Source organism: Schistocerca piceifrons, chromosome 4, assembly GCF_021461385.2.
Source record: "Schistocerca piceifrons isolate TAMUIC-IGC-003096 chromosome 4, iqSchPice1.1, whole genome shotgun sequence".
NCBI classification, from domain to species: domain Eukaryota; kingdom Metazoa; phylum Arthropoda; class Insecta; order Orthoptera; family Acrididae; genus Schistocerca; species Schistocerca piceifrons.
Window position 1 is genome coordinate 590552514 of NC_060141.1, and position 26751 is coordinate 590579264.

General features: G+C 40.9%; 2 non-coding genes across 2 annotated transcripts; one reads left to right on the forward strand and one right to left on the reverse strand.

Moving 5' to 3' along the window:
- Window positions 1–1077: 1077 nt before the first annotated feature.
- Window positions 1078–1152, reverse strand: Trnat-ugu. Its single transcript has one exon. It is a non-coding gene; the product is annotated as a tRNA-Thr (tRNA).
- Window positions 1153–1774: 622 nt separating this feature from the next.
- Trnat-cgu lies at window positions 1775–1849 on the forward strand. The gene has a single exon. It is a non-coding gene; the product is annotated as a tRNA-Thr (tRNA).
- Window positions 1850–26751: the final 24902 nt, after the last annotated feature.

Sequence of the window (26751 nt, forward strand, 5' to 3'; positions counted from 1 at the left end):
AAGAGGATATTGTTTGTTGCAAGATGAGTATAGCTGTGTCACTAACGCATACTTAATGGAAAACTGCTAGCACAGCGTACCCTATATAAATAAATGTTCCTACCGCTGGCACGATCTACACTTTATTCTAATAAGGCAACCAGATATTTAGGTCTTCATCGTAACACTGTGCAACGAGAGTATTGCAACGAAATAGTCGTCCGTGGAACGGATTCATCATATGGATCTGCCAAAATGATTCCAAAATGATTGACATACAACGTAACAGCAAGCTATCAACATTCAGATGCTAGAGAAGTTTCACTGCAAAACAGAGTAGTGAGTAAATAGATGGAAAGTGTATACTGAGGGCCTGTACAAGGAAGGAAGCTATCTCCTAACACAGTGGGGGAAGAAACGGGTGGCTATTTGTAGAACATAGGGACGCTGCAACGAGGCATCGCCTCTAGAGGGTAACTGCTCTTGATTTCAAAAGAATGACGCTATGTGGAGGGAAGCACATGTGAACTCGATACTAGTTGCCCTGGTACGAGAGCGCATATCAGGTATGCAAGAACACGTATTCATTATGCTGATGAAATGGAAGACGCCAGCCAACATCTCTGAAACGCGAAGTTGCGACACATCACAGCACCGACAGGGCTTCCGCGAGGAAAGGAAAATCAGCGTGAATGACGTCGTAGTTGTTCACTGGGGAGGCTTGGGTTCCAGCTTGAGCCATCTAACTGTCCAGACGCCACTGTTCATACGGGCAATCTGCCGCTGTCCATCACTACATACGGGCTTGCTTTGCTGCTGTTCAACGTCTGGAGCAGGCCATGCCGCAGGCAGGAGGTGCGTATTTACAGTTTGAAAAATCTTCACAACTCTTGCGACTATACGTGCAGAAGGGATGCATAACATTCCCCTGGAATAGCTTACGTTATGGAGAAAGTGGCAACCAACTAATATTCATGTCCGAAAGAACAGATACCGCCGGTGACCACGCAGCTCTCTTAGAATGAAATGGTAGTTAAATCAAGTTCCTAAGCTGTCGACAGGCGTTAATATACGTCAACGGGGACAGTTGAAAACGTGTGCCCCGACCGGGACTCGAACCCGGGATATCCTGCTTACATGGCAGGCGCTCTATCCACCTGAACCACCGAGGGCACAGAGGATAGTGCGACTGCAGGGATTTATCCCTAGCACGCTCCCCGTGAGACCCACATTCCTACCTTAATGTCAACACACTACGTTCGTAGTGTCCCTGCCCATTACACTCATTACTCGCGGCAGACAATCTTACCGAGCCCCGTAAGAGTTCGAGCAATGCGTGTGCATTCAGCACAGAAGAAGAAGGTCAATGGCTGGTTGGATAGAGCGTCTGCCATGTAAGCAGGAGATCCCGGGTTCGAGTCCCGTTCGGGGCACACATTTTCAACTATTCCCGTTGATGTATATCAACGCCTGTCGACAGCTTAGGGTCTTGATTTAATTATCATTTCATTCTAAGAGAGCTGCATGGTCACCGATGGTATCTGATCGGACATGTCCGAAAGAACAAATACCATCTTCATATAGTTAAGGCTAACTGGCCTTTAACCTTCTTCTTCTGTGCTGGATGCACACGCGTTGCCCGAACTCTTACGGGACTTGGTAAGATTGTCTGCCGCGAGTAATGAGTGTAATGGGCAGGGGCACTACGAATGTAGTGTGTGGACATTACGTTAGGAATGTGGGTCTCAAGGGGAGCGTGCAAGGGATAATTCCCTGCAGTCGCACTATCCTCTGCGCCCTCGGTGGCTCAGATGGATAGAGCGTCTGCCACGTAAGCAGGTGATCCCGGGTTCGAGTCCCGTTCGGGGCACACATTTTCAACTGTCCCAGTTGATGTACGAGAGTCGGGACATACAACTGGACTTCCAGAAGCCCGAGCCCGAAGACGGCAAGCGAAGATAAATGGGAGAATAATCGTAGAGTCAACTTCACAGATCTTGTATCCGAGTTGTTGATGAGAATAATATATAGAAGATAAGCAAATTGTGGTGTGTGAGACAACGATCAGTGTGGATCTGGGAAAGGCAGGAGCATCAGAGTTCCATTTTGCTGTAGTCATGATAATGGAAAAGTCAAGACGCAATTATAAGATTTTCTGACTTTCAAAAATTGGTGCTGCAAGAAGAATGAAATTCTCAGGAAAAAGTTTTCCAAGAGAAATCATTAAGAAAGCAGGACGAAGAGAAAAATGTTTGTATTCAAGAGCGCGTAAGGGGTGGATGCACTCTTTCTTATTTACTGTTCAGATTCTACATCAGAGAACCAAAGAAGGAAATGAAGCAAAGGGTTAGCAGCAGGAAAAAATATGTAGGATGAAAGGATATCAGTTAAAATATTCCTAATTATGTAAGAGACAGACAAATGAATAACAGACAAACGGAAGAGAAATAGGGGAATTGTTTGTTATTTCAGAAGTAATCCAACTATTAGCACCTACAGTCCACTGAGACAGTGGTCGATGCCTTCTTGAAAAATGTTTGCGGTTGCCTACGGACCGTGACTCAACCGAGCCGTGCACCGCTTCATCCGAAGGAAGTCGACGGCCACGAATGTCTTTCTTCAGAGTTACAAAAGTGTGAAAATAGCATGGGAAGAGACCGGGACTGTATGGAGGACGTATAAGGGCTTCCCATCAACATTTGCAACGTAATCGAAACCACCTTGGCAACGTGGGGGCGGGTGTTTTATTGGCAGGTTGTTTAGACCATGCAGCAGACGTTCCGCTAGGAAGCCCTTACCATACAGTCTCGATCTCTCCCCGTGCGATTTACATGTTTTTGGAGCCTTCAAGAAACACTTTTTGGCCGTCGATTTGGTGGTACGTGAAGTAAAAATGAACGATAACGTTATAAAAAGTATATTTATGATGTGTATCTGTGCTGAAGTTAATGAAAGGTTAGTACACAACACGAAAGGTACATGTTGGTTTAAGCACGATGATGGTTTAGTAAGCACAGCTGCTATTACTTATGTTGGTTTAAGTCTAAGATCTGCCAGAATTTACAATTTGTCCTTTGAAATTACGTTTGACAAAATAAGAGACAGTCTGAAGATTTATGGCACTGACTACCTTGTTGGGGAGCATACATGTTTAGTGAAATATCTACACTGAAGAGCCAAAGAAATTGGTACACCTGCCTAATATCGTGTAGGACCTCCCACGAGCACGCAGAAGTGCCGCAACATGACGTGGCACGGTATCTACTAAACTCTGAAGTAGTGCTGGAGGGAGGTGACACAATGAATCCTGCAGGGCTGTCCATAAATCCATGAGAGGGGGTGGACACCTCTTCTGAGCAGCATGTTGCAAGGGATCCCAGATGTGCACAATAATGTTTATGTCTGTGGAGTTCGATGGCCAGTGGAAGTGTTTAAACTTAAAAGTGTATTGCTGGAGCCACTCTGTAGCAATTCTGGACGTGTGGGGTGTCGCATTGTCCTGCTGGAATTGCCCAAGTCCGTCGGAATGCACAGTGCACATGAATGGATTCAGGTGATCAGACAGGATGCTGACGTACATCTCACCTGTCAGAGAAGTATCTAGACGTACCACGGGTCCCATATCACTCCAACTGCACAAGCCCCACTCCGTTACAGAGCCTCCATCAGCTTGAACAGTCCCCTGCTGACATGCAGGATCCATGGATTTATAAGGTTGTTTCCATACCCGTACACGTCCATCCACTCGATACAATTTGAAGCGAGCCTCGTCCGACCAGGCAACATGTTTCCAGTCATCAACAGTCAAATGTCGGTGTTGATGTGCTCAAAAAAATGGTTCAAATGGCTCTGAGCACTATGGGACAACTTCTGAGGTCACCAGTCCCCTAGAACTTAGAAATACATATACCTAACTAACCTAAGGACATCACACACATCCATGCCCGAGGCAGGATTCGAACCTGAGACCGTAGCGGTCGCACGGTGCCAGACTGTAGATGTGCTCAGGCGAGGCGTAAATCTTTGTGTCGCGCAGTCATCAAGGGTATGCGAGTGACCCTTCGGCTCCGAAAGCCCATATTGATGAGTTTCGTGGAATGGTTCGCACGCTGACACTTGTTGATGGCCCAGCATTGAAATATGCAGCAATTTGCGAAAGGGTTGCATTCCTGTGTCGTTAGACGATTCTCTTCAGTCGTCTGTTGGTCCATTTCTTGCAGGATCTTTTTCCGGCCGCAGTGATGTCTGAGATTTTATGTTTTACCGGATTCCTGAAATTCAGCGTACACTCATGAAACGGTCGTATGGGAGAATCCCCACTTCATCGCTATCTCGGAGATGCTGTGTCCCATCGCTCGTGCGCCGACTGTAATACCATATTCACACTCACTTAAATCACGATAACGTGCCATTGTAGTAGCAATAACCAATCTAACAACTGCGCCAGACACTTGTTGTTTTCATAGGCGTTGTCGATCGCAGCGCCGTATTGTACCTGTTTACGTAACTCTGTATTTGAATAGCCATGCCTATATCAGCTTCTTTGGCGCTTCAGTGAATATAGTAAGCTAAAAGGAATCAGGATAGCTAGAGTGGATTTGCAGAAGCACGTCCCGTCCTATATGTTTGTTTGTGGCCTAAGAGCAAACGTAGGAAAATTAACCCCGCCCATATTCAGTGTGCAACTCAGTCGAGCATTCGGAGGATTCTTGCGATCGCAAGAGGCTTGTACAACTTCCTAGTGAGACGGGCTACGAACGAATGAAAAAGTATGCAACCATTTTGTTGAAGCGAAATGAAGTAATTTCTTCGCAATCCTGTCAAGACAATCAAGTGGTGCGAGCAGAAGAAACGAAAGATGCAAAAAACAAACGAAGTGGGAGTGGAGAGCACATCAGAGTGTAATATGGTCCAACAGTGTCAAAGAAATTCGAATGAACCGACAGAAACAAAACTGAAAGCGAGCAGTATGGAATGAGCTGAAGAAACTCAGTAAGGAGTCCATGAAGTGGGCACGGCAAGTTGCCTCGATCAAGAAATAAATAAGTCATCAAGAACTGAGGAAAATAAGGACAGATTTATGGAAAACACGAGAGAGGGAAAAGCAGATGAATGAGTTACGAAGAAATTTGAGAAAACGCAGATACGGCAGTTCGTCCGTCTGAAGACTGCGATATGAAGAGGCTCCCTCTGGCTGGTGGCATGGAAGACAACTTCGTGGCACATCCGGAAAGGTCGACCTCACTGGTTGTTACCGGGGGAAGCCCCAAAAGCGGACAACGAATAGCGTCCTTACAAAAACAAGGAAGGACTGTGGGAAAGGATACTGACGCTCTAGTTGTTAGCAAAATGAGACGCACTGCTGAAAAAAAATTAAGCAGTAGTATCAAAGTTCAGCACATATAAGACTATGACGACATGGGACGAGTAAGTGACATCCCGAAACAGGGGTTCTGGGCAGATGGATCTCTAGGCACAAAGGGAGAAATTTAGTTATTTTTGTAAAACTATCCCAAAACAAGCTAGTATTTAATGAAGCAGACCTCTACTATTGTGAATCAACTAACGAGTAAATCAAAATTACTATTATTTGCCGATTTTCTTTATTGGTATTCTGTTAACGTAGCGCTAATACAGAGTAAATCCAAGTGACCGGCTACGAATCTTATTTTAATAACGTCAGGGCCGGTTGTAGCGGGATAGATATGTTGATAAAAGAAGGAATTCCTTTTTCAGAAATACAACAATTGGATTCAGGCCGTGGAATACCTGGAATTCTTTTTGACACACCAATATTGAATATGTATATCCCTTCTGGATTAGGTGATAGAACAGAGAGAGTAAAATTTTTTAAGACGTAAGTAGTACACTTTTAGCATAAAAGCCCACAGAAAATTATCTTAAGCGATGATTTCAGCTGCGTATTAGATGTTACTGATCAGCACGACAAATGGAAACCAAAAAATGCTTCGCTGCCGACTTACACTTCCGTAACGAATACATCAACGAGCAGGCTCGATACACTATATGCAACACGACCGTGTATGTAATCATATTCTTTGCAACACTGTGTTTGATACGGGACATGTTGGTCAGAGTAAGTCAGAAAGTGGTAGCAGATAGTGTTGGACAGTCTGGCAACGTACGTGGTTCAAAAAGGATGGAAGCTGGCCTGCTATGTAGTGGAGACAGCATTATTTAAAAAATGAATTGTGTGATAATATGTTCTGAAATTAGATATTGAGCATATGAGATTATATTAATGGAAGAATGATGAAAGCAACATTTAAGATAACCCAGTATTTTTTATATTTGTGTGTTGCTTCTTATTGCTAGAACATTGCATGTAGTTGAATATAACACAGCGGATGGATCTTGTCTTATAGTTTAAACCGGTGTCAAGGAAGGCACTTTTACACAGGAGAGTTGCTAAGAACTTTATGAAAAGGTTTATTGTTGTCATGGCTTAATGAAGCATAGTTAAACTTCGAGTCTTTGTTCTCATTTATCAGTAGTTAAGATTAACTCATCATTTTCATGTTTACTTTCATGACTCTGGAGCACACTCACATTGCACATCGCGTGTTGCGTACTGAGAAGCATTTTATGAAAACTAGTAAGTTGCAGTCTTCCATGCACATCGCAAGTTCTGCAAATTAAATTTGATATTTTGATAGTCATAACATTATTCGTAATAGCAGCAAGCTGCAGAGCAGACGAGCGTTCCGTGCCCACAGGTGGGCTAATAAATGTAATTACCGTCGAAGTTCATGTCCACTGTAAGGTACAGTAATCGTCAGAGTGTATTTGTGAAAATGTCATGTCAGGGCAGAGGCTTAATACCACTAAAGGACTTAAGTAAAGTGTTATCTTGCGAATTTTCAAGCAGTTTTATCACAAACTCAGATGCGTTAATTTTTATATTCATTTGCTCGGTAATTACAACAATGGTTCTGATACAGTGATTGTTTACAAGACTAAAGATAAAGATTAACAATATTCTGGGCAAACATTTTAATCTGAGTCATTTTGTTTTGATGGCATATATAAATTTCGTTGAAAACAGATAGCATTCTGCAGACCAATTGTTTGATGTGTCGGCTAGTCTGAATTTCTCATTATGTAGAGAGTTCCACACATTTCCTTTCAAAATTAAATTTTCACAGAGTTCTGTTGCCCTGCACCAAGAGCCACATATTTCTATATCCAGGTAAGTGTTATACATTTGTTAAATACCAACTTGACAGTTACGAGCACGAGTTTAAAACAGAATTGAGAAACTTTCCCCTGCCACCTTTTCTGTCAGGATGTGTAATTACATGGTAGTCTGCCTATTTCAGGATTCTGATAAAGATTTGTTCTGCAACCACGTATACATGCTTTGATCTAGCAATTGCTTTCAGGATTTGTAACGCAACAACTGAAGTAATTATATGCTGCTTGCCTCTATAGCAACTTAAATTTGATTTCCGCAGGTATTACTAGTGAACAATGTAGAAAAATTTTTTAGAGAACAGTTAAAGTTTGCTTGAGCAGGAATAGAATTTGTGTATTTTTGCAGTCTTGAACATCGATTTATAACATTATAATACAGGGTGTTCAAGACTGTATACCTCGTAAAGATCGAGAATTTTAATAAACTGTCATATGACAGTTTAAATAAACATAACTCGATCGGTAAAGCATGGATGTCACTTAACCATGATGATGTTTTCAATATCGCTGCACCTCATTTGGTTAGCAGAAGAACACCAAGTTTCACCATTAAATGTCTTTGGTGCACATTTTACACCTATAGCTTACGCTGATGATGTCAGAAGGACGCTAAAGAGCCAAGCATATTGGACGGAAGTTATGAAAATACTCGACAATTACAGCGCAGCATTACTTGCTAAAATTAATATCCAGAAGATCAAGATTCTTATGATAGAAAATATATAAGATTAGCCAATAGCCATAGATTGCAAGAGACAGAGCGACCCATAAAGCACTTGGTATAGACATGTACCCCAATCTTCAAAAAATGTCTACAAGCAATTGCAGAAAGCTGTTCGGAGTTACTAGACCGAACGGAAAGAAAATGCCGACAGAGATCTTCTGTTACTCCAGACGTTATAGTCCAAAATCATATTTTCTATAAAATATGGTATGTGGTACATATAGTACCAATACCGAAACTAATCTCAAATAGGATGAAACCTAGAAATTTGGAAATTTGTGGTAAGGTCGTATGGGACCAAACTGCTGAGTTCATCGGTCCCTAAGCTTACGCACTACTTAGTACAGGTTAAACTAAATGACGCTAAGGACAACACACACACCCAAGCCTGACGGAGGACTCGAACCTCCGACGGGGGGAACCGCGCCGACCGTGACAAGACGCCCTTAGACCGCGCGGCTACCCCGCGCGGCAAACATAGAATAGGCTGGTTTGTTTTGCGGTATAGCAGCTTCGTGGTTAAAATCTCAACTTCACTTTTACCACAGAGTGAAGAAGATTTAGGTGTATTGGATATTAAAAGTCAACGTGGTGCCTTACTGTTGTACAAATCGTGAAAAAGTGCGGAAAAAAGAAAAAGAGAAAAAAACTACCGAATGTGGTAAGAGACGGAATTTTGAAACAAATGCAACCACAAAGCCTGAGTCCACCAGTGAATGTTTTTCACATTAGTCTTGGACTGGGCTGAACTACATTACAAAGGATACAGCTAGATACTGGATCGGGTAAGGTACAAAACTTCCTTAAAAGCTGCGGATGTGTAAGAAGAGATGCTCCATAAATCCGAAATGAACATGGTGGAAACAAAACACACCGTCCGTAACTGGACAGCAAACTGAGCCAACATAACCAACTAACATCATTTAACTCTTAACGTGCAGTCGACTCGATATCCGACAGTGAATGGAACAGTAGGAACAAATTAAAGGCTTAAAGCAATTAAACTGCATGAAACTTTTTAACTATGCTTACTGTGGAGAAAAAGTCAATCTGACGCGCAGATGTCTACGCGTCAAATACGAGCAGATACGCCTGCGGACAAGGTATAATGCATAGAACAGCCAAAGGCACATAAAGATCATGGAAGTCTTAAAGGCAGAGAAGAGACACTATCCGTCAATTGATAAATGGGGACGGGGGGCAAGAAATTGTGTGAAAACTATCAGGGATAAATTTATTTGCGACGAGTATCGCATGAGATTTTATTGGTAACTGTATAACATACAATTACAAACATTTTTAATCAAAGCATCAACAAATAAACTTTTTTAAAATTACTGAAGAAAATTCAAGAATAGGTTAACAGAATTTGCAGAAGGCGATCAGGAACCAGAGGGTAGTTCAGTTTATAAACAATCACTATTTGGCAAGATTGCGCAGAAAGCGACTTATTGCACTTAGAGAATAATACACTTTTAAAATTTTTAGTCAAAGTACATGCATAACAACAAAACAATTTAACAAACACACAAGCAGATTATGAGGAAACACAAGGACTGATTAGCTAAAGGCTCATAATGAAATGGAAGGCACTGTTATTCGATTGCAAGTGTGCGAAGAACTCTATTTCTTTTTTAAATGTACGTACAAGGCAGATTCCAAAAGCCGACTTACAGCGATAAGAAATTACGTTATTAACCTAAGGAATAAAACAGAAAGATCAAAACTGGCGAGATGCAATGTTTCAGCGAATTGATTGTTAAATGCCTTACATAAACAGGGTAAATAGTAAAACTAATTTTGTTTCAACTGCGAGGACATTCAAAATCCAATTGCCACAGATTGATTTCGCTTTCTGGTGATAATTCAAATTTTACAGTGAACTGCCTGACTCCTACCCAAAAGTCTTTCACGACCTTGTCCGTTCTAGCAACATCAGGTTACTGCGGTTGACCAGGAAAACCTTCAAAACAACGGTAATTACAGGCCAGACAGCAGTTACCAGTACTGCAACACATACAACACACGATTAAACCCAAGCTTAAAGTATACACAATTAAGCTCAATAGAATTAATATGGCAAATCCGGTGAAGCACTTATATCCAGTTAGTACACATGAGACGGGTTGTCACAGATAAAGTGGGTCCTACGCAGGTGATAAATGACATGACTATCCCAAGCGTAAAATACAAGAATTGCAATATATTTACAATCAAAACAAATGCTTATCTTTTATTATACAAGTACAACTCCTTCTTTGTTGTGATAATGGGCGAGAGCTTAGGTATTGGTGTATACTTTGATAGACCCAGCATTGTGATGAACTAGTTTGTCGTTGGCAATACAACCCAAAGCCCCGTTCAACAGAAACTCTCCTGTGGCACTGGTCGTTGAATAGAGACTCTTTCCCGTAGCGCTGTTCGAAGATAACGTTCACCAACATATGCAGTGACTTGCAGATTAACTTGAAGAGTCTAACTGCTTGCCTCTAACTCTGTTGTCACCAGACACAGTACTCTTCTTGCTGCTTGCTGTGGACTCGACGTTGACTGGACGATAGCCTGCCGAAGAACTGACCTAATGTCTGTATGTCGATCTATTTCAAGACAGGACGCCGATGGAAACGTGGAGAAATTCTGTGGGCGTGTCTTGCTTCTTCCGTCTCAGTGTTGTAGTCCGCGATGCTCAGATAGCACAGAGACTCTTTGTGATGTCGATAGTAGACCCATCGACAGGCCTAGGGATTACACAACACTATCAGGATAGTCGAACTGTAGTATTATGTTCGGCTTTAGCAAGTTATCCATTCGATGTTGAAGGTGCATCAACTATTGTTCCGGTGAAGGCAATTACAAATTTCCGACATGCCGAACAATACAAATCAGCCTCGTTAAGGCTACAAACTGCTCAACATGCAATTTTTTCTCGGTGACAACCAGTCCACTTTCGTTGACCAACATGCATAAGTCGACACTGCCTTCCTTTCTGAGGTACAATTCGATATAACCGGTGCCGCTTGAAAATCATCACCAATGTAGACCCAAGTCGTCCGCGTGGTCTCACACATGCAATCAGCTAATGAAATATTTGTTTCAATGGGTGGTTCACAGCAAATGGATTGTCACTGAATTTTGACAAGACCCAGTAAATACAGTTTACTACCTCACAAAAAATACCTGACCCTGTAAGTATAATGTATTCAAACAATGAAATTAAAGCTGTAGACAGTGTCAAATTTTTAGGGCTGCAAATTGACCTCAAGCTAAATTTGAAAACTCACACTCGAGACCTAATGAAACGCCTTAGTTCAGCTACATTTGCAGTACGCAAGATAGCAGAAATAGGTGATTTAAAAATGAAGAATTTAGTTGATTCGGCCTACTTCCACTCACTAATTAGTTATGTAATCATCTCTTGGGGAAACTCCTCTCACAAAGAGAATATTCTCAAAATTCGGGAACGAGTCATTAGAATTAAAGCTGGTGTCAGTCCTAGATCATCATGCAGAGACCTCTTTAAGAAAATTCGTATTCTAACTACTACTTCTCAGTACATACACTCATTGATGTCCTTTATCATTTCCAATATATCTCTTTTAATACAAAACAGTGCAAAACATGATTACGATACCAGAATCAAAAACAATCTATGTAAGGACTATAAAAGCTTAACATTAGTGCAAAAAGGAGTCAAATACATGGGTAGTCGTATATTCAATAACTTACCAGAGCATATCAAAGGTCTTGTAAATGATAAAGATCAGTTTCAGAGTGAATTAAATAACTTACTGTTGGCCAACTCCTACTCCATCGATGAATATCTTCACAAGGATTATAGCTCATAACTTTATTTGCGTGAGAATTGTGCAATATCCATGTATCTGAGTAAAAAACTATCTAAATAGAAAAAAGAACTTTGACTCTTTCCACATCACAGAGACTCCTCTCCAAGGGATCAATGGAAAACGGTAAATGTAAAACACACAATCACCGGCTAAGCCTACACCCGGTGTTGCGACCAGCCTGCAGCCACGAGGAAAAGGAACTCAGTTATAGGACACAAACATGGAGAAAAGATTTACTTTCAAGGCAGAAGAAGCCGGCGCCGAAGAAGGCAAAATTAGTAAACGTAAAGAAGGCTCTAGGGGAGGATGGTGATACTTTTTCTTTTTAAAGGTGGCCTAGCATTAAAGAGGGCGACTGGAAAACGAAAGGTCGCGTTATCGAATCCCAGTCGGACAATACTTTTTCTTCAGTCTGCCTGAACCTAGGCTTCACCTCTCAACGATTCGTAGCCTCGCTAGAAAGGACACGTAGTTCGGATTCAACATCAGACTCTGTTGTAGATCCCTTTTCCTCGGTAGAATGACGTGGATAGTTTGTACCTGGGCACTGAGAGACACGAAACTGTTATTAAGTTCCTGGATGGAGGCGCATAGGTCAACAAATAGTAGAGGAAGAAAAATTGCAGTCTGTCCAATACACAACTGAGAGTGATTGGTGCAAGTGAATAGGTTCGGAAATAACAAAAAATCGAAGCGTGCACCATCAATTTAGGACACTGAACACATATGACCTAAAAGAAATAAAAACTAAAGAACTGAATGTGACACAAAGGGAACTATTTGAAACGGGAACAGAAGAAACCGAGTTACAAAAGGATGAAAATCATCATGAACAGAACAGCGAAGAAAGTTGCCCAGTAAAAGATGAGAAAATACTCGACAGAGACCAGAAGAAAGGCAGTGGATCAGATTAACGAAGTACTCAGAGAGGAAGAAGGAGAAGAGGAAGAAGGAGAAGAGAAAGAAGGAAAAAGCACCATGTATTGCTCACTTGTTTGATGGAAGTCGCAACGCTAGAAAACTGTAACGAAATGCAAGAACACCTGCAGAGAATCGGCCCTTGATGCAGGAATTGACAGTTGACTCTCAACTTAAAAAATACAACGTATTGCTCGTAAACAGGCACAAAGTCCCGTTAATATATGATTACACCATTGCAGGACCATCAATGGAAGCAGTCACTATCACAAAACATCTAGAAATATGGGTACAGAACTATTTAAAGTGGAAAGATCACGTACAACAAATGGCATATAAAGCAGATGCCAGACAGATTCATTCAGTAGGAGAATCCTCAGGAAGCTAGCCCACCCACAAAAGAGGTAGTTTACAAAATTCTCGTTCGAGCAATGTTATAATAATCCAGGCTCGTCAATCTAGTATCCGTACCAGATGGGATTGATAGAGAAAATAGAGGAGTTCTAAGGAATAGAAACGCGTCTCTTTATAGTCCATCTAGTAAGCGCGAACTCGTCACGGAGTTGTTCAGATACCAACAGTGGCAGATGCTGCAAGGTAGGCATTCCGCGTCACGGTGCAGTTTACCGTTAAAATTCAAAGAGCTAGCGGTCTTAGAAGATTCAGTCAATGTGATGCTTCTTCCTACACAAATCTAGTGGAAAGATCATGGACGTAAAATTATAGCTCTCACGGAGGACTATCAAAAATCGTTTTCACAGCAACCATTCGCGTTTGGAACGGGAAAGGAGGAAGTGATAGCGGTACAGAAAGTAACTCTCAGGCTCCTCACTCCGAGGAAACAAGAAGATCAGAACCACAGGCAGATATGAAGCCAGTCAAGATGAAATGATGCCAGTGGGCTAACGAAATTCACTGCTTGCTTACCAGTGTAAGCCAAACACCAACATTCGCTATGGTTTCAGAGCTGTCAGGAATGAGGTCCGTCAGCAGCTCGTCACTGTTCCAATTGCTTTTGGCTGAAATTTTTGGCGAAGCAAATTCTGGAAATACATAAAATGCACTTAAAGCATCAAGGAAGTCATTAGCCACAAGACTTGTAAAATTGCTTCTCTGATACCCGAGCAGACATCACTGACTACAGCAAGCAGATGGATCAGTAGCACGACCATTATCTAGAACTACACGCTACTAAGAAGCGACCAGAAATGCCTATGGTTCCATACAAACAATACCTTTTGCTCAAGAACTGTACTTAGCACCTACTGTCGACGAGCTCAGGATAGGCACCTGCTTGAAGATGTATTCCTTGCTTGTATTATAAAAATTGTAAATTAGGCTGTTTTTTAACTCCTAGAAGCACTTCTTTGTCTTCTTTTCGAAGGAGCTTGCATTTCAAAAAAACAGGCGCGATGCCAAACTGTCACTATTTACAAGCGAGAGGTGGATTGTAGCTATTGCAACAGCTGCCAAGACATGTTTCTCCTGCTGATTGTCAGGAAGTCTTTTACATACTTTCGCACACTTGTACACGGTCTCAGTGCTGGTTTATGTATTCTGAAAGAATCGCACGAAAAACGGTAACCTCTTTTATCGCTTTCATCGACGGATGTTTTGTGGGGACGTAGGACCCTGTTGTATATAGAATTTACTGAAGGTACACAGCCAGTTCTTCACTTACGTAAACGGGAACAAGAGGAATATGACGCAAGCTAGCGTTATGCTTGTCAGTCGGAACGCCTTGCCGATATCATAGTTGCATAGCGGGTAACTCTACCAAATGAAATTCTGGCAGAAGACCACAAGTTATATAACAAACGAAAAACAAAACAGGGCAGCGTTTTTTGATGCGTGGATGTGCAGCATTTCTCATTCAATTTAAAATTGAGAAGTATTTTGTTCTGAAATACAAATCTAATGGTTCAGTACTAGTTTCACTAACATGCAGAGTTCCATGTACGTAATTTCGACTACGCAAACAGAAATACAATAATGGAATACTGAAAAACCTTAGACTGTTTGATCCAGTGAAGCCACAAAAAAAGAATGTCAAGGACTTATTTAAGTACATGATGAAAGTAGTTCGTGGTTACAAAATGTGCTCGAAAATAGTCACCAGGAAACGGCCGTTATTTAGAAAACAGTCGACGCAGGACGGTAAGAAAAAGCACAGAAGATGAAGAAGAAGAGAAAGAAAAGGTCATTCAATAACGGTATGACAGAAACTGTCCGTCATAATATTTGCACCACAAGACAAAACAGAGGTATTTTATTTGAATAGTTATATTTTGTTACCAATTTACTTTCTGTAATTTTATTTATGTGCCTTTATGAGGCTTTCTTGATAGCAGGTATTATTAAGAACGATATTATTGTTATGTTTTAACGTGTTCTGAGGATTAAAGTAATAGTTGATGAAAGAAATATTTTCTCATTTTAAAGTACTGACACAGATTTTTCGGAAAAGACCCTATAAATATTTCTCAGAGATATTACTTGCCACATTACAAACACAGATTAAAACATCTATTACTAGGGAAAGTTTTACTGAACAGTAGTACACGTCCTCTTAAAATATACTTGTATATTATTAAAATATACCTGTGTATTAGAATCAGGTTATTATTGAAATATATTAAAAGTATTTAAGGTTGAATAACAAGTACACTGTTTTTGTTCTAGTGATTAGTAGAACAAAAACATTGTACTTGTTATTCAACCTTAAATATGGAATTTTTCTGCCAAGAAGTAACGGAAGAATCCATTAAAAAAGTATTGTCGGCCGGTGTGGCCGTGCGGTTCTAAGCACTTCAGTTTGGAACAAGGTGACCGCTACGGTCGCAGGTTCGAATCCTGCCTCGGGCATGGATGTGTGTGGTGTCCTTAGGTTAGTTAGGTTTAAGTAGTTCTAAGTTCTAGGGGACTGCTGACCTCAGAAATTAAGCCCCATAGTGCTCAGAGCCATTTGAACCATTTGAACCAAAAAAGTATTATTAAAAGTAGGTTTAAACTATACTACTGTAACCATTTAGTCCTATGAGCCTTTCTTGTGGAAAATGTCGCACTTAGTTAAACCTAGAAATTTAATATTTGCATTACGTCGCTGTTTCAGCGGTATACGAGGAGTGATTAACGCTGGGGCTGAAACATGTTCGGAGAGACACTTCTGTGGAAAGAAATTTCTGCGGAGTCAGGAACTCGTGCAGGGATACGCGATTTTTCGCATGTAGCCTACAAATCACTGTACCTTACCCCGAGGTCTAGGATAGGTTGAAATGTGAGTCTTTGGTTGTGGGTTATCGAGCCCAAAAAATGTGATTGCATAAAACTTGCAGAAGTCCCTTGGACTCCGGACATATTGAGAGGTACCCACATGCCTTGCTCATACTGTGGCATCAAGCAGTCAGGTCTGCAAGATGAGTGGTCTGCCAAGCGAGTGGATTCATTCTTATTTATGGCGTAACATGAGCTCTAGTACTCGCAATTGACTTATAAATTATTCTCCTGTTTGAATATTATGCAACGGAAACGGATAACGCACATCTGACTATTAGTAATTTACACAACTCTGACTGTTCACCACGCACTGGCAATACCGTATTTTCTTTCTTACCCAACGGATTTGATCAACACGTGGCCATCACACTGAATATGAATGGCGCACACATTATAAATTCTGGATATCATGACAACATACTATTCGAAGTAAAAGCCCACCAATCTTTTTCCTTTCACTATCTTTTTTATTCCGATAAATTCTATAACCTAAACACACAAATTCTATAACCTACAACAATAACACATGAGAAATTCCGCCCAGAGGGCATGGCTTTACATTGGTGATTCTCTATGTTATGGTCTCGTAATTATTTAACGCTACAGTGCACTTTCTGGATAGGATGGTGGATCTTTTGCTATATCTCACACTTCGACTCTCACAACCATCATCACGAAACATTCCTCCAGACCGAGCGGTCCAAAAAGGAACATGCATAACCCACTGCCTCTGAACCTATCTTGCTACTCTCCCATGCAAACCACACATACTTAAATTACGTGAAATACACCACACTGGCAACATGGAATACAACACAAGAAATAGTCACAACGTTATAATCACATCACTTTCAGCTTTCCCACTTCAATTAGTATTCATTCCAGTTTCACACGACACTGCCCCACTTCGTAAGTTTTCTTTCCTACTATGAACTCTGGAGGATATGTGCACGTCTTCCTGTGCAGTGCAAGCCAAGTGGCGTTGCTGGATAGACGGCTGACTCGCTTCACTCTCAGAGTATTATAGTCTGAATCATGAGTCACACGGAAACATAACACGCAAAGTAATATTAAGAACAAATTCGTCACACACGCGTGTCCTCAACTGATACCATGGACGAGTACTTCTCTTTATCCTTTGTCTCATACACAGATTGAGACACACAGTACTCACCACGTGGAAGTACTCGTCACTAATTTCAAGTCCTCCACACGCCGTTTCTTAAATATTACCAACTTATAGTACACACACCAGTAATTCAGCTTCACTTAAGCACTCGGAAGTATTTCTACTTATTTCTACCCGTGGTTTCATTGTGATTGTTGGTCACTTCCGAAGATTACTACGATCCCCTTAATATTACCTGCCTGACATTTAATTCTCCCCACAAAAGTTCCTGAAATAGAGAAATTATTGTTCCAAACTGCTCTTAAGTATTTCACATGCATACCATTCTCTCCACTCTTTTGTCTTTACAGAGCACACCTAAGACAGGTCTTACCAAAACAAGATCCAGCGCCAGAATGCCGAAACATGGCCGTTCTTCAGGTCATCTCGCACCTCCGTAGAGGTGGGGGAAGACCACGCTACCCATTGGTCAGCCACATTTCAGGCGCTCAAAACTCAGGTAAATTTCATCTCTTTGGTTCCAACAAAGGTGACCAAAGGACCGTCTCAAAGATGATCATATATTGCACCTTCACTATCTCCGGTTCATTTCACAGATCTCACCAAATTAGATATAGGGATTTATTTTGTGGGAGTGCACATGTGATGAATTAATTAAATAAATTGTCCTTCTTTCCTACACTGGTATCCGGCTTCAGTGTATTAAGTGAAATTGAGTTATTATTACAAAAAATATGTTGTTCTGACAAGAATAACGAAGAATGTTGTACCTATTTTCAATGCCGGGCGGCACTGTACCCTTTCAGTATGTCAACACATTCCGTCTCTACGTAGATGTCACACCGCACAACTGTCACAAACTCCTCACGCCTACATTCTACGTCAGAAGTCTTTCCATAATCCAAACTACTTTATGAGGGCCATTCCCACGTAGAGCGAGATGTTCACGTATCAGCCAAATACCTGGCGAGCCGGTAACGGGGCGGAGGGAATCCCAGTTGGGAACACTCGGCGGATCCTTTTAGTTCTGTCCTTCGTCTTATAACAAAGGGAAACCTGTGAAAGCCGAGGTCAGAACCGGGGAATGGCAACTAGTTTTAATTCAATGCTGGGACAAAGTGTTCGTCACTGAAAGCTGAAAGGCTATTGTATGTGGAGTGTATTTGTTTACGTGTCTAGAGAGTGCAGTCGATGACTTGCTCGACATGTGTAATGCATTTGTTCTCAAAGTACTGTAAGAGAAACTTTGTAAACTCAGACGTTGGAGTTTCTTGTAACAGCTATGCGGTATCCAGTATTCATATCTTAACCCAACTTTAATGTGAGAGCTAATATATCCAGTGATACTGTAATAATTACGCACACTGTTATGATATCTTTGAACTACTTCTCCACAAATGGCATCAATTTCTGGTAGTGTCTACCCAATACTTTGTTCTCACAGTTTTCCACAAGACCTTCTGCAGTACCAGCCGTGTGTGCCGTGTGAGATCGTGAAAAATGCTCGTACACTGTAGAACTGCGTTACTGACATTGAAGGCGTTGCTATGAGAAGCTGTACGATGATAAGCCCTTTGCCAGCACATGATCCTACACTATCCTTCTAAACAACGTAGAGGAGTCTGCCAACCCATTCGGCTTCATCTGGCCAACTAATCTGCATGTAGATATTTCTCGAGGCAATAGATTGAAAAAAAAAATGTGTTTTTCTATGAGCGGAATGAAACTGGCCATGAAATGAAAGGTAAAACGAAAGGAAAAGAACACTCTTGATATCAGATGTTACCACGAGTTCAGAAAATACCGTAAAAGTTGCATTTGTTTGAGCGTATTCGCTTGGCATTAATGACTTAGCTCGAATTGTAGGGGAGGTGAATGGTCGACTTCTGTTTATTGTAAGATTACTCCGAAAGTGTTCGCTGCCGGTAGCTGAGTGGTCAGCGCGACAGAGCGTCAATCTTAAGGACCCGGGTTCGAATCCCTGCTGGGTCGGAGATTTTGATTCGAATCGAAAGACTTGCACGCGGCGAACGGTCTACCCGACGGGAGGCCCTCGTCACACGACGACTCGGAAAGTGTAGCTCATCTGTAACGGAGACCCCGCACAGAACACTTCAGCGACGCATTCTTGAGTGTTTTCTTGGGCAGCCTGGTGACTTGCGGAGTATGAAAACAGATGCAGTGAGAATCAGACGATGTTACTCATGACTGCGTTGCTTGTAGAGCATTAGTACGTATACCTGCCGACCAGTAGATTTCCTTAGCCATTAAACTTCGAAATTTCGGTCGTTTCTTGAGAATCTACCGGACAATTGGTATGATACTGATTATTTATGTATTCAAGTAAGTGCTTTCCTAAAAGCCTAGAAACGTTAGGAACTACCCTTTTTCTGCTCATCGTTTTCTCAGCAATCAGCTACCACTTTTCTAACATTCAGAATGGATGAATGATTTCGTGGCAATTTCTAGAGAGGAATATGTACATTTTGCCACTGAAGGCTAAAGTGGCAGTGCTTGACCAAAATTTTATCTGTAGTGACGTCTTCTGCTGGTTGTTTATTATGACTGACACCACAGCCGGTGTAGGATGTAGCTAGTTTTGTATCAGTTATTGTTTTGTGAAAATCTTTTTATATGACAGCTGTTCACTTACGATTTTAGCATCCCAAAGCTTTGTTTTTCACCCTCGGTACACTGGCGGAACTGTTGTGTAGCATTACACTTCGTACTACTTATTTTGTCACTGTTTTTTGACGTAATTCATCGCATAATTTTTTCTACATGCATGTAAAAACAAGAAACAGAAACCATAAAATGTACCACAATAAACTAATACATGATTCTTCACTCATTAATACAATTTCGCCATTGATAAAAAATAAATTGGACGAGAAACATCAAACTGCAATCTTCAACTCATAGCAGCCCAGCAGTTCAATATGTTAAAAGTGGTGTAATGGCAGACAAATTAGCAATACTATTCAAAACACACATGTAAAAATCAGCTTCAGCACTAACAACAGTCAAAGTATGAAACTTATTCACAATAGATAACCGCCAGCTACAGATTTTTATGCAGCTGGCATTTACAAAATCACCTGCAGCCAATGCAACAAATATTGAATAGGCCACTAGGCCAAACAGGCAGAAAATGCAGAGTTCGATTTAAAGAATGTGTGGACTGCTACAGACTGGATACATGTAACAAATCAGCAGTAGCAACATTGTTAAAGATGTCACTACTCTTTGAAAATTGATGACATCCTTGAAATTTTTCTACTAATCTGAAAAAGTAAAAGAATGGATATCATAGAAGAAATGGAAATCTATGGAGATAACGTTCTTAATTAGGTATCTGAATTCAAAAAGTCAAAACTCTTCAGTAATCTTAACCCACCTAATTCAAAAGATTTAAGAAGTGCCAATGAAACAAACGACTATCAGACTGTCGGTATCGTGAATGCCTCTGAAAAATGTGATAATCGATACTCACCAACACGCTATAAGGCCTCCATTTTGTATTAATTGTACAGTAGTTACATGTACGTAGAAAGATTTGTGCAGTGAATTACGTCAAAAAACACTGACGAAGTAAATAGTACGAAGTGTAATGTTAAGTAATAGCTCCGGCAGTGCATCAAGAAAGAAAAGCGAAACCTTGGGTCTCCCAGAACGTAAGTGATAACCTGCTGTACAGAAAAGTGCATCACTCCATTTTCGGAACATAATAACAGATGCAGAACTCTCTGCATCGAACACAGACTGTTGTGTCAGCCATAATACACAACGAGGCATAGCTTCAAACAGGAGAGGATGTCACTGACTTAAATTTCTGGCCCCTCCCTCTCCCTCCAAATACCCAAGCAACTACTTCAGCAGCGAACAGTAAACGATAAAATTCTATGTTAATTTAGTTTCAAACTATTTTTAAATGAAATTCTTTTGTGTGCACTAATGCCTGAAAATGGACAGAACGTGCTCGAAATTCGTTTTGTTACATTAAATTAAACATAAAAGAAATAAGAGTGACTGGTAGCACAAAATACAAATAGATATCAGACAAGCTATTTGTTGACTATCAACTTAATTCTGCACAGTTCATTTCTTCGTTCTACTATGTGCAATATTTTTGGCAAATTATTTTGTGTTTTCTAATATGCGTCTATCTCCACGAAGGGTCTCCAGTTGTTGCAGCTGATCGCGAATTGGAAACCATAGAGGAAATCCTATGAAGTTTTGTGCAGATGTGTTGGCAGTGTCTCTCGTATGCCTGTCGATCACATCACCTCGCCATTTGAAGTCCTGAGTGCACGGTGAGCACATAGAGATATCTAGAAAGTAGTGTTTCCAGCCAAGTATGGGTTCATACCGAGAGATATTGCCTGATTTCATGCAACCCCACACAACATAGTTGTCATGCATTTCCTTTCTCATGACAATCGTTGGACGCACGCTGCAGGGGCAATCCTGCAGCGTTTTCGAAGGGGAAGTGTTTGATCACCCACCATACAGCCCGGACATGACTCCCTGAAATTTTAATCTACACTGGCATGAAGACAAAATTTTGGCACAGGCAATGAGTTGCAGACCAGCGTAGGGAATTTTCGGGAAGCACAGATGGCTGTCTTCTGTGACGAGGGTATTGGAAAGTTGGTACAATGCTATGACAAACGCCTAAGTCAGAGAGGCAACTATGTGGAGAAGTAGCTGAAAGTTGTAGCTAATTGTCGTAACAAAACATTTCTGACTTTCACTGTGGTTTCAATTTAACGACCGTTCGGATCTTACAACCTGGACGGTCCTCGCACATACATACTGTCCAAGCCACTATGCAGTCTCTTATCTTCGTGGCCCTTACGCGAATATGTATATTGGCGGCAGCAGGAGCGTTCTGCAGTCTGCTTCAAATGCCAGTTCCATAAAATTTCTCAGTAGCGTTCCTCGAAAAATTCCCATTTGATTTCTCAAAGGATCTCCGTAATACTTGCTTGTTCGTAGAACCTACCTACAAAAGCTCTAGCCACCCGCCTCTGAATTGCTTCGATGTCTTCCTGTAATCCTACCTAGTGGGGATCCCAAACACTTGAGTAGTACTCAAAAACTGGCCGCATTAGTGTTCTATATTCAGTTTCCTATATGGTTGATCTATTCCTATTACTTGGGAAGTGTTTCAGCCACTCACATATTTGGGAATCTATTCCATATACTAGCACCTTCATTAACAGTCTGCGGTGGAGCATCGAGTCAAACGATTTTGGAAATCTAGAAATATAGAATATGTCTGTTGCCCTTCGTCCGTAGTTCGCAGGATATCATGTGAGAAAAGGGCAAGTTTAGTTCCTTCGAGCGATGTTTTCACTCTTAATATTCGTTACCATTGTCTGCTTCCGTCCTTGAAAATCATTAATTCGTGGGTGTCTTAAAAGTTGTCAGAGGAACCATTCTTCTCTTTGTTAAGATTTCTCCACGGCCTTCCTTCCTAGCCTTCCGCGAAGCCCACGCTTGCAAACAGTAATTGCAGTGTTCTTTTCTTGCTTCATACAGACGATGTGTTTCTGTATAGAGAGGAAGCAACGTAGTCAAAACAAAGTATAAAATCCCAAAACCAGTACCGATTTATTTTTCTGTGAAACTAATTATTCTACCTAGTGTGACGTCTCGTTTTGTCTCGGCTCGATGGTGGTGGTTGTCCCAGTCGATATGACGTAGAACGGCGTCCGTCGATCACGACAACGCATATCTGCAACTATTATAAAAACAAACTCCTCGCGCGGTTTGGTTATTTTTCAGGTACTGTCTCTCAAAACTTATATCAACGTCTGGATGGAGCAGCAGGCCGGAGTGTGTGCGCCTCCCTTGCTTGTAATTAAGGCAATGATGTTCGATGTCTATCGATCTTCTCCACTTATAAATATAGCGATTGCACCACCCGATAACGCGATGACTCCCTTGGTCTGAAATGATAACCAAAAGTCCTTTGGTTGTTCGCGACAGACTTTTCAGTTGACACGAACTTGCTGACTGTAGTTCTTATGCCATGTTTGAGAGTTGGCATTCAAACGTTGAAAATATAATGTCTTGAATCATCAATCCATCACCCAAGTCGATGTCACATCATGATTTTTGCGAGGATATTGAGTTGTTAATTATTATTCCGTCGTCAAGGTGTCGCTACGTCGCGTATTCAACAACTACACGTCGTAATTCCAGAGATAACATACCCTAGACCAATGTTCAGAATGCGTTGTATTTCGGTGTAAACTTTTTGCTGCTTACAGTTAAATTGTCACTAAATTAGTTTTCGCTTTTATATTATCCGAATAATCAGTTAATTCCACAAATACACTTTAAATATCCATTAACTGATGTATGTGCACGATGAATTAAGTTGAATTAAAGTTTATTGTTCTTCGTAATTATTTGTCCCTACACGGAGCCCTCACACCGACTTTTCATTAAGGGATTGCGTCTGTTTGCATCAGAAATTCTGACTTTGACGATAGGTTTTGACAACACGGCGCAACTGTAAGTTCTTCGTGACTGTGCTTATCTGTTGCCTACTCAAGTCTAATAATTGAGTTTATGTCGGCGATCAGTCTTTTTCTGTGTCTTTTGATGTTCGTGACTATTAAATATCCCGAAGGCTAAGTCCAATCACAAATCAGCAATCACACGAGTTATATTTCTATCACATATATGAACTACCCCGTTATCTGTCTAAACGGTAAAGATGATTTTACTTCAGTCCGACTGCTGACTAATACTTACAACCGTCAAACTTTTAAACTTCAGATCGTTTTTAAAATAATCTAGTAGCGCTTAATATGCATACTACTATTGCAAGAGTACAAGAGAGAAGTGAAGTTAACATCTCCTTTGCCGAGTTACATTGTAGTCACAGTAAACTTACAGCTCGTTGCGGCTACAACTCTATTCTAGGGTAAATGTTATGTTTGGTCAATTTATGCTCTGAGCTTTAACCTTCGTAAATAATTATTTTTTGAATTCTTCCTTTAAGGTTTCTGTTTCGTATCATATGGTATTCTTTCATTCAGTCATTTCTTTATGATAAGCATTAGTATTTACATAACATTCTTGTTAATCAAACTGTCAATAGTGTAAATTTTGTTGTCAATAGCTGTCAACTGTCAGGACGACTGATTTTTCTATTTCTTTTTGCAACAAAAGGGTGTTCATTATGGGTTCTATAATTGGTGTGTTACACTAGTCAGACCTCCGAAAGACTTGAATTCATACACATCATCCGCGACTGCAGAAACATTTTCGGTGTTGCTGATATCTTCGGAGATGAAAATCAATAGACACGCTCGAATCTTCTTAGTGCACCACTCTACCCTACGTGCTAAAAAAAATTGAATAAATCTTTGATTTTTTGAGATTAAGTGCATCCTGTATTTGTCAGGCAACTAAGTACGACCTTAGGCATTCCATAGAATATGATGCTGCCATTCATTAAGTGCTGTGATACTAAGTCACAAAATAAAGCTTGTAATTAGGCATGACGTTCATATTTTTATTTCAATAACTTTTGGAATTCAGATAAATCCGGAATCAAAAACTCGTTTTCAGGAACATGCAGTAAAACACTCAAACATTGTATTAAGAGTCTGACAGATTAAAACTGTGTGCCAGACCGAGACTCGAACTCGGAACAAAATAATTGGCCCAGAAACTATCCGAGATGTCACATGTGTAAATGAAGAAGGCCTTTGTCGATCGTTCAGCACATTCTCGCTCTTTAACAACATCATGATGGTTGAAATGATGAGCTGTAAGACATTCTGCAGTCACGTTAATTTGAGGGTCGTTGTGACCGACTCAACACTTACAACGCGAGAGGTCTCTTAGGTACTTGTGAAGCGACCAAAGTCAGACGGTTTGTTCACGATCAATACTGCATGCCAGCGTCATGAGTGTCTATTTCAAGAGCGCTGTTAGACGAGAAGAGTAGGCGGACAGCTTGTATCAGAGGCGGTGGAAGGCAATTAGGAATACCGACTGTGGTGCATAGTAACGAGACGGGACAACGAATTCCCCGCATTTAAACGCCGGAATAGATCGTTAAGATTTTACGACTGCGTTAGCGTTTTACACACAATTTCTAAAACGTCGCGTAACAGCTCAAGAAACGGCAAGGGAATTAAATAGTTTATAGTTTTACTGAGCGCTAGTGTAGCGAGCCGTCATGGGAAGGAGTTACTGCTCCATTCGGAGGAGAGCTAATTCTTTTAACGACTCCGAGCACAGCGGAGCAGCCGATAAAATCATTTACGTTTAACAGGATGGCGACGACGACAACGCTTTTGTATAATTAAAGCGATACCGTTTTATGGTTTTCATGTGATTACCTACGGCAAGATCGAATCAAGTAACAAAATTAAAACCTATAGCTCTATCAAAATTAAATGGAAATTAGGCCAGTATTGGCAGAACGCCCGGAGGTAACTTATGCGGGGGCCAAGTAGGCGTCAGCGCCGTTTCGCTTTGGTGTTATCGTGCGATGGGATTTATGGTTTCATTATCCCGAACTGAGGGCCCGAATTTCCGATAATGGCGACCGCTTAAGCGGATCGGAAGAGGAGCAGCCTATCGCATTTTCCTCTAAAGACTTTACTCGGGAGAAGATGCGTTTAAGAAAAATTCCCGATCGTGATGTTCTGTGAATGACACTGCAGCCAGAAAGCGAGTCAGAACAACCAATTAAGAAAGTTTAATTATCTACTAAACCTCACAGAGAATCTGTGGGAGCTGTGCTAAGCTTAAACTCGGGGATGAAATTTGAAAATTTATTTCATTTTTGTCACTTCTTTTCTGAGTAGATTGGATTTTTTAAATACTCGATAAAGATCAGCAAGTAACTAAAATGCAAAACGCGCCTATAGTACATGAAGAAACATCAAGTATATTGTGAAACGCTGCTTTTGCTTTCCTGACCTGTTCACGTAACACGTGATTAACAGGGCAATCTGTATTCAATTTTCGTCCCAGGATGTTCGCGAATGCAACTGACGCTGTTATTTTATAGAAAGTCGTTAAGGGTGTCCCTCTTTGTTTCCATATCATCAAAATTTGCAGTTACTGCAATACTTAATAATTATAAAATTCAGGAGCTAGAGGATGCCAAAGGAACTAAGGAAGATTACATATCACAGGTTGCTTACCATTAATTAAGTGTGGAACGTTAAAAGAAAGAGAAAAATGGAGAGGCTCTATTATTACACCGTTATTAGAATTTAGGACTGTATTCTTCTGCTCTTCTAAAGTCTTCCACTCAACGGTTTGTTTCTGTTGATAGGTACTACTGAAGACAGATGTGACCTACAATAATTAAGGAACTTTTTCTAAGATGAATCGACAAATGTTCTTACGAAAAAGAAATACAAATAAAATCGCGAGCACAATATTGTGGAACTGAAAGAGCGATCAGCACCAATGTACTGGAACTCAGTATATGAATATAACACTATTCATATTTGTTTATCTATTAGTGTTAATATTAGCCACTTTGAAGTCGAAGCATGTGAGTGAGCTCAAATTTTTCTGCGAACGGTATCAGTCAGTGTTAACATATGTTTCGTATATCAGTTTCATGTTTCATGGATCATTTCCACGATAAATCGTAACGATGTGGGACGAGCCATCCT